Here is a 15,710-nt window from a genome sequence, read left to right as displayed (position 1 = left end):
TTCTCACACGCCCCATGTTTTTCGCTCCAAAAAAAATCCTTACCCCAAATCTCATTCTGGTCTAATTTTGCTTTGCTATCTTTCATCTCTTTGCTATAATAGTCATAAAACAAGAAGATTAGACATAGATGTGGATTTAATTGCATTTGTTCCAACATCATTATTTTATAGAAGAAGAAATGCCACTTGTTGTAGTAAAATATATCCCTTAATTCAATAAATATTCAATGAGTGAGTATATACTCTAGACACTGAGGACAGACCAAACCTGACCTTCATGGAGCTTAAAATCTAATGCACGAGACAGACAATTAAAAGCAAACAAATAAGAATTAGTAAGAATAGGAAGGAAAATAATGCAGGATAAAGGGACAGAGGAGGGGATGGGGGCAAAAAGGACGGAAATGGAGACAGTAGCTATAGTTTCTCCATGGAGGGAGACCAGACAGAGCTTCTATGTAAAAGTGATAATTGAAGCAAAGCCCAAAAATGTGAAAGAACAGCCATATGAAGGTCTAGGGTAAGAGCATTCCAAACACAGGAAACATAAGTATAAAGTCCATGGAGTTGGAATAAGCTTGCTGTGTCCAAGAAGAATAAATAAAGGTAGAGCTGTTGGAGAAAAGTTAGAGGGAAGTAGACGGAAGTGAAGTCTGAGGAACAGCCAAGGGCCAGGTCCTACAGGGCCATATATTACTTACCTATTGCTGTGTTACAAATTACCTCAAGAATAAGTGGCTTGAAACAAAATTTGTTATCTTACAGCTCCTGTAGATCAGAAATCCATGTGCAGCTGGGCTGGATCCTCTGCTTCAGAGTCTCTTAGAGGCTATGATCAAGGTGTTGGCCAAGACTGTGGTCATCTGAAGTCTCAACTCAAGAAGGATCCACTTCCAAGCTCTTTCACAGGGTTTTGAATTCATGACTCAGTTTCTTGTGGGCTGTTGGACCGAGGGCTTCACTTTCTCACTGGTTTTTGGCCAAAGGCCACCCACAGTTCCTTGTCTTGTGGGCCTCTCCAACATGTCAGCTTGTTTCATCAAAGTTAGCAAAGGGAGAAGTAGAATCTGCCAGTAAAATAGGAGTCACAGTCTCTGTAATCTAATCATAGAAGTCAGGTCCCATCACTTTGCCTTATTCTATTTGTCAGAACAATTGAATAGGTCTAGGCCATACACTACATAAGGAATTATGTAAGAGCATGAACACCAGGAGGCAGGGGTCATCGAAAGACCTTCTAGAAGTCTGCCGAACAAAGGTCTCATGAACCATGGTAGGGAGTTGGAATTTTACCTTAAGAGTGATTGGGAGGCATGGAGAAGTTTCATTCAGGGAACTGATATGATCTGATCTTCAACTCAGGAACTGGTTGTTCTACAGAGAAGAGATGTAGCAGGCTACCTGTGAAAACAGCGAGAAGATAAGAAGTTATTATAATTGTTCATGTGAAAAGTAATAGAGCTAAGAAGATAGTGAGCCACTGTCAAACCTGAGATCTATTTTAAAGATAGAACCCACAGTATTTGCTAATGGGTTGCGTAAGGAGAGTGGAAAAGACAGGAAGCCTAACAAAAAAGTCTGAAATAGATGGACCAGTCCCCACAGAAAGATTTCCCTGGAAAATCTTCTGAGAGAGAGAGCCCATGATTCCTCATCCTTTCTCTTTGCTTTCTCCCTATGTCTCCTTTAACATCTCTCTGATAATCTTCACAAGTCACTGCATAGTGTTGATGCTTAGAAAAATCTAGAATTTCCACACTTTTAATATGTCACAATAGAAAGTCACAGTGCTAAGAACTGTAGGGAAACTGGAGTATAAAATAATGGTTGTCATTATTTATTATTAAAAATAGGATACTGTCTTTTTAAGTTTGTGCACCACTTTCTCATACTCAGCAGTAGACATAACATACTGTCATCATTCCTGTTTTCATGTAAAGATGGAAATATTTTTATTCTTTTAAACAAAAACAATGCTAATAAGGAGAGGCAAGGAATTAATTTCTCAAGAATATAAGGAGGCTGGCTGTACATTTTTAGTGTTTCAACTTCAATAATAAATTGCTGTACTCTGTGAAATCATAGCATTCATATTAGCTATTCCAGGAAGAGTCTGACTTACAGTACCTGTCTCCCTGAAACCACAAAGAACCCAACAGATTAAACAGCAGAGTATACATATTTTATCAGCTTTCTTGATTCACTCCATGTATTGTTTTAGGCTAACTCTCTGTGTAGCCAAATACCAAACAAAACTCAAATAAGTCATAATTAATAGTGAACAATATATTGTTTTTCTCTCTGGTTGTAATAATTAACCGAGATTGCTTCATGACTAAAGCAACTGATATCATCTTTGCCCCCAGCAAAATGATAAGATTTCACTTTGAAATAGGCTCATTTTCACTTCATTCCCCTTTCTTTTATCTCTCCCACCCACCCCCTGTACACAAGGCTCTATCTTGGCTGTATGCTCCTCATTGAGAATTTGATCCCCTAAGGGTAGTTAAGATCCATGGGAAGAAATATCTCATAAAGCCTGAGTTTCTCTCATCAGTCATATTGATATTCTCCCATCACCCTTGATATTACAAGATGGGTAACCTTGGCAGGTAACTAAAAGCATGATACCCTCCATTTTGTAAGAAATGTGTGTACTCATCCAATCTCTGTGACAATTCCTGTGTGTATTCTACCAAAAGTCAAATTGAGCACAATAACAAGGGAACACATTTTTTTCCTGACTCTCCTAGTATATTCCTTCAGAAAAAAAAAAAAGTGTTAGACTGCTTCTCATCATCCTTTCTGATGCTTTCAAGGTTGGAACACTGAAGTAGGAAGGGGAACCTTGACTCCTGATTTAGTCTTAAAGGGCCCATGCATAATCAACTGAAAATTTGCCAGCTCTGGAACTACAGAGACATATATGGGTTTTTGTTTGTTTGTTTATTTTATGGACAATTTTAAAATTTATTTATTTATTTATTTACTTTTGGCTGTGTTGGGTCTTCTCTGCTGCGCACGGGCTTTCTCTAGCTGTGGAGAGTGGGGGCTATTCCTCATTGTAGTACGCAGGCTTCTCACTGCAGTGACTTCTCTTGTTGTGGAGCACGGGCTCTAGGCCCATGAGCTTCAGTAGTTGTGGCACGCGAGCTCAGTAGTTGTGGCTCATGGGCTCTAGAGCGCAGGCTCAGTAGTTGTGGTGCACAGGCTCAGTTGCTCCGTGGCGTGTGAGATCTTCCCAGACCAGGGCTCAAACCTGTGTCCCCTGCATTGACAGGCAGATTCTTAACCACTGTGCCACCAGGGAAGTCCCAGCATATATGTTTGATCCCAGGATATAGCTACTGACAAGTTGCTCAAGAGACTGGGTGATGTGCGTAAAGCTATATAGTTAGGGAAAACAAATTTAAACAGTAGCACAGGCCTCCCAACTGCAGGACTTGTGCTTCCAAGACAGTCACAGAGACCTAGAACTATCGCACCGTGGCTGCTTTAAAGACAGCCACCTCCACATCAGTGCCAGAGGACGCTTCTCTGACTGCTAGCTTTCTTTTTAAACCAATTCCTTCAAAAAGTAGAAATCATTTTTTTATATTTTTACTGTTAACGCCAAAAGCTCAGCCTACTTGTACTGGTGCCGAACCAAATCTCAGAGACAGAGTTTTGGATGAAGTAGAAAAGAAAAATTTTATTGCTTTGCCAGACAAATGGAACACAGCAGGCTCCTGCCCTCGAAAACTATGTGTCCCAACCCAGGAGGATTTGATGAGGACTTTTATAGCAAGGTTCAAGGGTGGGGTTGCTGATAAGATTAGGGTGTGTGCAGGGGCTGCACTCCTCTAATCTGGTCTCAGGTAATCTTGAATGAACTTCTCTGGTTCTTTTAATGTAGTCTCCGGTGGTCTTTCTCTGGTATGAAGAATGTTGACATCTTAAAGAGCTTAAAGACATTGTTATCCCTTGAGGTGGAACCAGGACCCTGCCCCAAGGCTGCACCGTTGTTTCTTGGCTGCCTTTCCCTTGTCTTTGCATCCCCTCCCTTCTTAGATTAGCAACTGTTCAAATCTGTTCTTTGGAACTCAGGGAAGGTCATGGAGGCTGGAGTCAAGAAAGAGGGGACAGAAAGACTTCCATGTCCAGGAGCCCCACAGGGTCCTGCTCAGTTTCACTGTCAATACTGGTGGTGAGCAACCTGAAGTTTCCTTTAAGGAACGTGTACGATGTCAGTCATGGAGGATGCAGTGATGAATAATACACCTTGAATTCTTCCACTTCAAGCACCCTCTGTGATTCAAGTCTGCTTTCGATTTCCCATCAATAGACACGCTCAAAAGCTGGTCTCCACACTGGCTTTTGTGCCATTGTTCTTCAATTAACCCTTTACACCAAGTCAGCTCAAACATGCAATTTTCGCTACCTACGTTAAATCGCTTTTCTTCTTCCCATTTCTTACATTTCCATTTTCCTCTTCTGCTGCTTCTCCACATAGACCATATATTTCCTTACCTTACCCCACACCTTCCCAGTGCCCTAATATTGCACAGTCTCTTCCTTTTGCCCATCGTGCCATTCTGCACAGCATCTTCCTTACAAAAATCCACTTATACTTCAAGATTCATGCCAAATTTCATCACTCAAACTGACCTTCCTTCAGACTTCCACTGACATTGAACATACATCTATTTATAAGATTATATTATGAATAGCAATGTATACATCTATCTTTTCCATCATACCAAGGGAAGGAATATACCCTAATTCATCACCAATGCCCAGATTCACTACCTAGCCCTTTGCAGACATAGAATATATTAGTAAATGAAACACTCCCATTTACTATTGCAACAAAAAGTATAAAATACCTAGGAATAAACTTACCTAAGGGGACAAAAGACCTGTATGCAGAAAACTATAAGACACTGATGAAAGAAAGTAAAGATGACACAAACAGATGGAGAGGTATATACGATGTTCCTGGATTGGAAGATTCAACATTGTGAAAATAACTATACTGCCCAAAGCAATCTACAGATTCAATGCAATCCCTATCAAATTACCACTGGCATTTTTCACAGAACTAAAACAAAAAAATTCACAATTTGTATGGAAACACAAAAGACCCCGAATAGCCAAAGCAATCTTGAGAAAGAAAAACAGAGCTGGAGGAATCAGGCTCCCTGACTTCTGACTATACTACAAAGCTACAGTAACCAAGACAGTATGGTACTGGCACAAAAACAGAAATATAGATCAATGGAATAGGTTAGAAAGCCCAGAGGTAAACCCACACACATATGGTCACCTTATCTTTGATAAAGGAGGCAAGAATATACAATGGAGAAAAGACAGTCTCTTCAATAAGTGGTGCTGGGAAAACTGGACAGCTACATGTAAAAGAATGAATTTAGAACACTCCCTAACACCATACACAAAAATGAGCTCAAAATGGATAAAAGACCTAAATGTAAGGCCAGACACCATAAAACTCTTAGAGGAAAACATAGGCAGAACACTCTATGATATAAATCACAGCAAGATCCTTTTTGACCCACCTCCTAGTGAAATGGAAATAAAAATAAACAAATGGAACCTAATGAAACTTAAAAGCTTTTGCACAGCAAAGGAAACTACAAACAAGGTAAAAAGACAACCCTCAGAATAGGAGAAAATATTTGCAAATGAATCAATGGACAAAGGATTAATCTCCAAAATATATAAACAGCTCATGCAGCTCAATATTAAAAAAAACAAACAACCCAATGCATAAATGGGCAGAAGACCTAAATAGACATTTCTCCAAAGAAGACATACAGATGGCCAAGAAGCACAAGAAAAGCTGCTCAACATCACTAATTATTAGAGAAATGCAAATCAAAACTACAATAAGGTATCACCTGACACCAGCTACAATGGGCATCATCAGAAAATCTACAAACAACAAATGCTGGAGAGTGTGTGGAGAAAAAGGAACCCTCTTGCACTGTTGGTGGGAATGTAAATTGATACAGCCACTATGGAGAACAGTATGGAGGTTTTTAATTAAAAACTAAAAATAGAATTACCATATGACCCAGCAATCCCACTACTGGGCATATACCCTGAGAAAACCATAATTCAAAAAGGCACATGCACCCCAATATTCATCGCAGCACTATTTATAATAGCCATGTCATGGAAGCAACCTAAATGTCCATTGACAGATGAATGGATAAAGAAGATGTGGTACATATATACAATGGAATATTACTCAGCCATAAAAAGGAATGAAATTGAGTCATTTGTAGAGATGTGGATGGATCTAGAGACTGTCATACAGAGTGAAGTAAGTCAGAAATAGAAAAACAAATATCATATATTAACGCATATATGTGGAACCTAGAAAAATGGTACAGATGAACCAGTTTGCAAGGCAGAAATAGAGACACAGATGTAGAGAACAAATGTATGGACACCAAGGGTGGAAAGTTGTGGGGGGTGGTGGTGTGATGAACTGGGAGATTGGAATTGACATGTATACACTAATATGTATAAAATAGATAACTAATAAGAACCTGCTGTATAAAAAAATAAATTAAATTCAAAGAAAAAGAATGCAGTATGTCAGTTAATGATAACAATAGCTAATATTTACTGAGTACTTACAGCACTATAGGTACCATTATAAGCACTCTTTATGATTTAATTAATCTAATTCTCATATCAAGCTTATGAAATAGGAGCTACTATTACCTTACATTGCAGTTAAAGGAACTGAAGAGCAGAATTAGATAAACTGTCCAAGGTCACAAAGCTAGGAAATAGAAAAGGTGAGATTTGAAACTAGCCTCTTTTAATCACTGGGCAATACACTGGTTTAGAATAGGAGTCAACAAACTTTTTCACAAAGGGAAGGGCCATATAGTAAATACTTTTGGCTGTGGACCAAACATCACTATTCAACTTTTCACTTGTAGCAGAAAAGTAGCCATAGACAATATATATGTGAATGAGTATGGTTATGCTTCAACAAAACATTATTTATAGAAATGGAAAATGACATGAATTGGTTCAAGGCATGTGGTTTCCCAAACCCTGCTTGTAGACTCTGCCTGTGTATCCCAATATCATCCACATAAACAGATAATATCTAGAGAGTACATTCAAGTATTCGAGTACCAAAAATAGACTACTGGGTCAGTCATGGAAGTAAGAGACATTCTTTATCAGCAGCAGAAGGAAAATGGCTGCAAAGGCATAGTGTGACAACTGAAGGTTGACAATGGTCACACTAGGCTGCTGATAATACTGTTAGGGCTTATTTCCTGGGGAATTAAATTCATTCCTTACAGTGGCTAAGACTTTCCTGGACTTCCTCATAACATGGTTACAGTGGCTTCTGATACTGCTCTTAGCAAATCAAACCTTGTCTCTTCCATCAATACCACACTAAAGACCTTTCCTGAAGTTTCATCTTGGGTCTTGTGCTTGGTGTGGCCAAGGAGAAGGCTCCAGAACTACTGTGCTGCTCAGCATCCCATGGTTACATGCTTAGAAGATAAACTAGGGAGGATGTCAAGAAAATGTCTCAGTCTATTTCCTATCCATGCATCAATCTCTTCTCTCAGAACTCTTGCAAATCATGCCATATGCAAGCCTTTGGGCCAGGTTGGCTGGAGTTTGAAGCCCACATCTCATAAAGCAAAATAAATGTAAAGCCATATATAGAGGCAGCTCTGCAAGAGATCTCCACTTGTTTGGTTTAGAAAGGGGAGTGACTCCTTGTAACATCCCTATCAGATTTTCAGATTCCTGAGGAAAAGGAACCAACCTTGATATCTCCTTGTAACCTAGGCAGTGTACCCACCAGGCAACTTTGCATAGTGTTTGAATGAATCTGCCCTACTCCCCAGCTTCTAGAGCTATGCTGCCTGTTGACATTGCCTGGCTTGCAACTCCCTCTGTTGCTACTCTCAGAGACTCTGGGCACTGAAACCTCTGATGTTTTATTCTTAATGCCAAGTCCCTGCCTGTCCTCTATTGAATCCAATGGGTTTCCTTTGAGCATCTACCACTGTAGTCAAGGATTTCTAAATTAACTGCCTAGCTGCCTCTCAGTATTTGCAGATTTAATTCCTGAATTGACTGGATCAACCCGAAGACATCTTGTCCATCTTCTTGTCCCAGTCTCCTTGATCACCCAACCTTGCTACCGGTCTGTCACTTACTTTCTTGCTCTTCCAATTCGCTATAGATACATTCTCTCCGGACTCTGTCTTTTCACTTGCTTTCTGACTTGGTTTTTGTCTTTTCTTCTGGGTTTAGTATTTTCATAACCATTCGGACAGCCATGCTCTCTCATCTCAACCTAGGTACTGTGCTCCCAACAGGCTTCCTTGGGGGCAGTTTGCCATCCATCAGTTTTGGACATTAGAAAAGAATCTGTAAACACCCCGGCATCACCCCTCATAGTCTCTTGCCTTTTAGGTGTGGCTCAGTCTCCCACCTGCCATATTCCACTCCCTCTTCACGTTTTTCTGTGTTTTACAACTCTCTATGTGAATAAAGGACCTTCTAAGGGGCTTTTTAAAAACAGATTTTCTTAATTTCTTGTCCAAATTCTCACCAACAAAAACAGTCAAATAACTCAGTTCACTGAATATTTAAGAAAATCATTGGCTTAATTTGTGCAATTAAGAATAAAGAAATATCTCACTGCTTGCTGTCAGTCAAGGGATAGTTTGTGACTAGGGATAGAAAAAAATGGTGACATATTTGTATTCTTTACGTGTTTTTCTGTAAAGAACACGGAGATTATGGGTTTAATGACCCAATACATGAAGAGTTTGTTCAGTTACTTGCTTGCACATTAAGGAAGAGCTCCAGGAAGTCCAAATTTTATGCCTACTATTGGAAGCACACACACAAAAAATGAGCCAAATATGAAGTCTTTCCAGATATTATTTTATTTACTATTTTACTTTTTTTTAAATTTTCAGCACAATCCAAAACAGATGATAATATATTTGTTCTCAGTGAATTCTCAAATCAATCCAGAAAGTATTAAATATTGTGTTTCTTTGTGCATTGTTCAAAGGCTGCTCCAGTGGTTTGAAAGAGACAAAAGACATCTTCTAGTGAACACTGCCATTCCTCTAGGGGAAAGCTCTACCCAGCTAACAGCTATTTTAAGATGCTGAAGATGCATTACCACAGGCTGCAATTACTCTGTGAATCCCAGTTTGAATTGAAGTATCATCTCTCAAGGGTGTAATCCCAGGGTCACATTTCCTTTTCCAGGCAAAGTAAACCATCTCTTTGACTATTAAGGCCACTACAAGCAATCTCAGACAATCAAAGTTCCTCTTCATCTTTAGGTAAATAAAATTATCTTTAAAAAATAGGCAATTTGAAATTCATAAAAATAATAACCTACAGTGATAACAAGAGCAAGTCAGCCACAAATAATTACTAATCATGGTCAATTGTTGAATAAAGATCAAAGTTACTAATGGAGATCCTTTAAACATCATACCAATGTACTAAATAAATATTATAGAAATATATCTATGATTTTTAAAACTTTGAATGGGCTTTTATAAACCAATATTGCAGTGTCTTCATGCAACAATTATTATTTACTACAATTTGTCTTCTCTGGAAATTATTGTTGCAAATCTTTTCATGCCCTTTTCAATCAAGAGGAAAGAAGATCTAGACCTGAAATGCACTCCCAGCTTTTTCGTCCTTGTCTGTGGTTTTTCATCCCCTTTGAAAGAAATCGCAGGAGACCCTGACTCTGTGTGTGGTTTGTCTGACCACATTATATTCATAGGCTCAGAGAGCATGTATATTCAGCACAGTCTGGCATCTTGTTTTCATTTTGCTTCCAAGTTATATGATAAACATACAGAATACCAGAAAACACTCCTCTATTTAAACTTCCTTCTTTGTTTCTTCTATCTCTTCAACATTAGAAAGGTTAATCAGTTTTGTTAAAAAGAAAAACTAAACAACAGCTCTCAAAAATAAATTTTCAAAAATTATTGCCTTTACAAAAATGATACAACTGGCCCACATAGAGATGTAAGTTTTACCTGTGTCTACTAATTGTGAAGATTTCTTCATTTGGATCTTTTCACATTCTCCCAGTTCCTTGTAACTAAGAGAGTTTACTTGAGGTAGATTTTCTTCCCAATCCCACAGCCGCTACCTGCTAGTTTTTTCCTCAAAATCCCACAGCCACTACCAGAGGTCAGGTGACCATCGTCCTCACATGGGTTATTGCACTGTCTTCTAACTGGCCTCCCAGCCCTCATCTTGCCCCCTCTCCCCACCTAGTAGTCCATTCTCTACAATTCTGTCATGATGAGAACTTTAAACTCTAACCAGTTGAGAAATGGAATATTTCCTGCCATATCATTAAACAAAGGATGTCACAGTCATCAGCAATTGTAGCCCTCCAATGCGAGCCCTGAGGGAACTCAGGAAGGAAAGAAGGCCTGCCATCTAGCAGCCATCAGAAGGCAGCCACCCCCTATGGTGATCCCTCAGGATTCGAAAATACAGGATATTGGCCCCAGATAACTGAGGCGCATATCAAAGGAATGATTTCAGTGAACCCAGATCCTTTTTTTTTTAGATTTATCCAATTATACTTTATTAGGAATGACAGAAAATCACTATGAACAAGATTTTTACCATAGTTCTATCATATGTGAATTGTCAGAGGATATAAGCTATGTCAAATTTGCTTTTTAAATATATTTTTCAAAATAAAAACCCAGATTCTTGCATCTTCTCATACATAGAAAAGCGCTAAATTCCTTAACTTTGATATATCTGGTTTTCCTTTAACAATCGTCGTTTGACTTTCAGACTACCTGCCCTTTGTTGCAAAACGTCTGTATAACCTGGCTCTCCCCTCCACCACCTCCTCCGAGAAGTTTTCTCAGGGTCACCTGAGATGCTACCTCCTGGCCTTGAAGTCCCAAAACTTCCCACCAAATAATACATAACTCTCAACTTTTAGGTTGCGCATATTTTTTAAGTTGACACAGTTTATTGAGCCTTTGACGTTCCAGCCCCTACTCATACTAGCTGCCTCATCACTCCTTACACCCTTCTTCACAGTTCAAGCCCTAGAAATACTGAAAGTCATTTTTTGGTCCTAGAACACATCATGATCTCTTTCCCTTTAGGTTTACAGACATTATGCTTCAGTCTGCCTCTGCTCATTTCTTGATCAACCCCTATCCACCCTCGAGTCTCAGCATAATTTTTATTTCCTCCCCCATGATTTCTAGATTCTTTTACCCATCTAAAGGTCTCTATTCTGAGAATTATTAGAGGTGTATTTTTCCATAACAGTATTTCTCATATTTTATGTGATGGGCTTAATAGTCTCTTCTCCACATGAGGGCAGGGTCATATCTATCTTGATACTGTTATATAACCAGTATACAACTTAATATTTACAGAATGAATGACTGCTTGATTAGTTGGGTGGAAGGATGGAGGTGTGGATGAATGAATGGATGAATAGATTTTTTTAAATGTGTGGAGTTAGGATGGCTATCTGGGAAAAGGACAGAGACAACGGAACTTTGCAGTGCCCTTGTTACCATCAATACATCTTTAAAAACATGCCACTGACTTCTCTCCATATTGATTTGGTACAAGACACATTCATTATGGAAAAAAAATGTTTAAAACCTCATTCATATAATCAAACTTTAAAGATATGCTTTTAAAATATTCATTTATGTATTCATTCAGGTATGTGACAATCTCCGGCTTGTACCTCAGGATAATGAGGTTAAAATTATTGTTTCTTCCCTTAAGGAATTTACAGTCTAGGGAGGTGCTATACAACAAACTTGAAAAATAAAATAGTATCTTTTAAAAAAATAAAATTAAGTCATAATAATTCTGTGTTGTCTTTAAAAAACATTTTCACAAATCACTTTTTAAAAGTCCTAAAAATTTTGTAAAATGGTTTTGACTAGAAAAAAATACATGAATTTAAATTCAAAGATATATCTTATTTGTCAAATATTCCATCATATGAATTCTGCAAAGATTAAAGTATATCCATGTGAGGAAACTAGCAAAATAAATGTGAAAGGGACAGAGTTGAGACCTGGGACCTACAAAAAGTGATTTGAGGAGTATTGAGAGAAAACTCTTACCAAAAGAAATGCTCTCCTATGGTATGTTGAGTAAAATATTCCATCACAGTCTCTAAGGTGTTGAGTCCCATTATGTGCAATATGGAAATGAGGACCTAGGGAACATAACCCTGCCCTTTGTAAATACTAGATGGATGGGGCTTTCTAATGGTGAGTGGGAGATTTAGGTTTCCCCCAAATAACCCAAGGAAATAGTTCTGTCATTGTGAGCACTTAAGAGAGAATCCACACAGAATCATGCTGCATAGAAGCATCTCATGAGGGAAAGCAGGTAATTTCAACAGTGCTTAATAGGTTGACCAAAAAAAATGTGATTGTAGCAAAAATAGGACGGACAGTAAGAAGTGCTGAATTTAAGTATCTTCATCTAGTCCAAACAATAATTAGTGCATTTGTGATCACCAATACTGATGGCAGAATAAACAAGAATCTGTGAATTTTATCTTCTTTATGATCTACTATAAAACAGAACACAGTACAGCAGAAAGAAGAGGAACCTGTATTCTTATGGTGTGCTTAGTTCAGCCTTCCTTTTATTCTTCCTCCTGCCCTCACTCCATCGTTTCTGAATGTTGCATGCCACTCCATGTGTTCATACAGTAACTGTGCAAAGACAGCTGAGTCTCTCTCCAGAAATTGTCCTTGTATGAACAAAACTACCCAGCCCAAGGCCACTCCTCTTCCCCTGTGACAACCTATAAGAAATGACTGGTTACTTCAGGGGCATGTGGATTCAGCTCTTTTGCTTCGATTTGGGACAATTCTGCAAGGCCATCCCAGCTCCAGTGCCCTCTGGGGGGGTCTGCTGAGGCTTCGGGTGCAACCACACCATCTTCCAACTTTTACCTCTGCCCAGTTCTGCTTCCTAAACTCACTCAACTTATACACACAAAGCTCCACCTCAGAGTCTGTTCCTTGGGGACCACAACATACTGCAGCCCTCAATGTTGGGTAATGCTTACCAATGCACACATTTCCATGCAACCTCCTGCCAAAGAATGCATATTGTGAGAAATATCAAATCAAAAAAACTGGAACATAACATTAGTGAATAGAATAATCAATTGCGGTAGTATCAACAATTGATTTAATAGGATCTTAGCTCTAAAATTATGATTTTAAATGCATCTTTATGGAAACAAAACTATGTATTAATTTAAATAGTAAATCATCTTATGACTATTGATTCTGCATTCCAAGATAGAAGGCTTTCAGTGTGGTTTAAGTGTTTATTTCAAGGCTTGCATGAAACAGAACATTCTAATCCAAATAACAGAATTATACTGAGAGTATTTAGTCATTTGCATTATCAATGTAGTGCCTGGCAGTTTGAGATGAGTTGAAATTGGCCATGCAAATGAAAACTAGCTTAGCTAACATTAACAATCATTAAAGGGTGAAAATGACCTTAATTTCTAAAAAGAAAGGACATACTTAATGATCCCCTATTAGCTAACTTCCATTTTATACAATTACATGGGCACCTCCAGTCACAGAAGATACTTGGTATGGCTGAACAATTACCACTCTCAGGTGAAAAGTATTTGATGTTGCATGTTTCCTTCATTTAAATAGTTTTTTTTTTTTTAATTCCAAGAGATGAAAAGACAAAGCTAAAAAGCATTCTCTTAAAATTCCACCCCAATTAGTAGGATTAGAATATTAATGCCAACAAGCTATAAAACAACAGGATCTTCTTACACAGCCCCTTTACAGGAAAAACAGAGGACCAGAGATCTACAGCCAAGATATGTTTTCTCATGACCATGGAGACATTGCAACGGCTTTGTACTCTTCAGGTATTAACTGATGACAATTAAACATTTAGACAAGTGTAGATTATTTCATATACACCCGATCTAAAATGGTTAAAGGAGAGGCACTGAAATTTTTAGATTTCAGAAATTGCATTGTGAGGCCAAATGTGAAATGTTAATATCCCAACGTAAATTTAAGATACTCGTAAGAGTTACTTAAAATAATATTTCTAATTATCTTTTCATCCTTGACACAATAAAAAATATGCTTTTAAATTGTTTTTGACAGCTTTTGCCTATGGCTTTCACATGCATCTGAATTTTCTTTTTTAAGTCCACAAAAAAATTTTATTAACTCAGTAAATGAAGGCCCAGTCACTTTGCATGTCGAACCCCCTCAAAAGGATGGGGTCGGGTTAGGGAGAAACCTGGCATAGGAATATCTCCTATCCCTCAACAGAGAAGACTTGAGGGAGGAAGAGGGGCTATGCAAATAGGTTGCCAAAGGTGGGAAAGAAAGGGAGTATTAGATCAGGATGACAGCCAAAGAGGAAGAGGAGGATGGAGAGGGTGAGGGATCTGTTGAAGACCCAAGACACACAAAGGGGGCTGGGGCTAGGGAGCCAAAGGAGGTGGGAAGTGTGGTCCTAGAGCCCAGAAATGGGGTCCATTCTGAAGCAGGGTGGCCCCTTGGGCCCCCTTCCCCATGACCCACTTGCCCCTGAGTTCCTTCCTCCAGCTCCTCCCCACCAGGATCCCGATAAACAGGCTGCTTGCAGATAGGGCAGGTCTTCTGGGTCTTAGTGAGCCACGGGTCCACACAGCAGCAGTGATAGGCATGAGCACAGGGAAGTACCCTCAGCTTGTCCCCATCCTCATATGCATCCAGGCAGATAGCACAGACATCATACTGGTCTCCCTTCTGAGAGTCACGTGTAGGAATCTGTTTCAGTTGCTCTTTGGTCAGTGGTTTTCTCTGGCGCTCTTTCTGGAGTTGAATACAAGGAACTCTCAACATTGCTCCCATGCCCAAAATTAGCACTCCCAAAATCCCCGAGAAAAGGATGAGGCAATAGGCCAAGGGGAATCCATCATCTGGGACCAGAAGCACCTGAGGTCACACAGGTACTTAGAGCTCCTCTCGCTGATAAACACAGATGGGATCCAGATCTGCTGCTGGATTTCCTCATTATTCCACAGCATGCTCAGAAGTTCATTGGAATTCACATTGTGCACCACAGCTGCACCATACCCAGCCTTCTGAGCATTTAGGACTTTGAGGTCAAAGTTGCAGTCAAATCTTGGAAGCAGTGCAATGAAAACTGACCCACTGACCCGGGCTGAGGGCGGTGGAGCAATGGGGCTGCAGGCGTTGGCTGGGCGAGCCTCCACAAGGAACCCCTTAATTCCCTCCCGGCTCAAGGCAGCCCCAAAGAGAGCTGGGAGGTCTGCAAAGTCCATGCTGCCATTGTGGTCTGAAGTCGCTCGAATGAGCCCTGTGACAGGAGCTGCTCCTCACAGCACAGTGGCCACAACCGCAGGAAGACGGAGGGCCGCAAGGTGCATGGCAGCATTGGGGGAAAGGCTGAGAAGGCCACGTCTTGGTGGCAGACGCAGAAGCGGAGTTCTGAGCCCTCTCCCCCTTTCTTCGGGATCCCAGAGGTCCAACCACCCCCAGGTGCTACTCTGCAGCTACATGGGGGTATAGGGAAGGAACCCCGGCTCTAACTTGTTTAGTGGAGCTAGGAGAAAGACATTCATGTACCCTTTTCCTGTACACAGA

General features: G+C 39.7%; 1 pseudogene; it reads right to left on the bottom strand.

Moving 5' to 3' along the window:
• Nucleotides 1-14,453: 14,453 nt before the first annotated feature.
• Nucleotides 14,454-15,493, bottom strand: LOC113630194 (E3 ubiquitin-protein ligase RNF167 pseudogene; annotated as a pseudogene).
• Between the last annotated feature and the right edge of the window lie 217 nt (nt 15,494-15,710).

The sequence above is a fragment of the Aethalodelphis obliquidens genome, unplaced genomic scaffold (assembly GCF_003676395.1).
Source record: "Aethalodelphis obliquidens isolate GAN/ISIS:26980383/991018 unplaced genomic scaffold, ASM367639v1 scaffold29, whole genome shotgun sequence".
In the NCBI taxonomy this organism is placed as follows: Eukaryota; Metazoa; Chordata; class Mammalia; order Artiodactyla; family Delphinidae; genus Aethalodelphis; species Aethalodelphis obliquidens.
Note: the sequence above shows the minus strand (reverse complement) of the source record. Positions and strands in the feature narration are given on the sequence as shown.